Source organism: Berghia stephanieae, chromosome 6 (assembly GCF_034508935.2).
Source record: "Berghia stephanieae isolate SIO BIC M18660-M18661 chromosome 6, UCSD_Bste_1.3, whole genome shotgun sequence".
Taxonomy (NCBI): Eukaryota; Metazoa; Mollusca; class Gastropoda; order Nudibranchia; family Aeolidiidae; genus Berghia; species Berghia stephanieae.
In genome coordinates this window covers 53549324-53549670 of record NC_088365.1, presented here as the reverse complement: position 1 = coordinate 53549670, position 347 = coordinate 53549324, and positions in this window count along the sequence as shown.

Here is a 347-nt window from a genome sequence, read left to right as displayed (position 1 = left end):
TTATTATTATTATTATTATTATTATTATTATTTATTATTATTATTATTATTATTATTATTATTATTATTATTATTATTATTATTATTATTATTATTATTATCATCATTATTATATTATTATTATTATTATTATTGTTATTATTATTATTATTATTATTATTATTATTATTATTATTATTATTATTATTATTATTATTATTATTATTATTTATTATTATTATTATTAATTTATGTTGACATTTTGACAAGAATATTTTCACTTCATAAACCGATCGATTAAAGTTAAGCCCAGAACTTGCTAAACATTGCAAAACCGGAGACTGCCAGAATTCTTCAAAGAAGTCGCG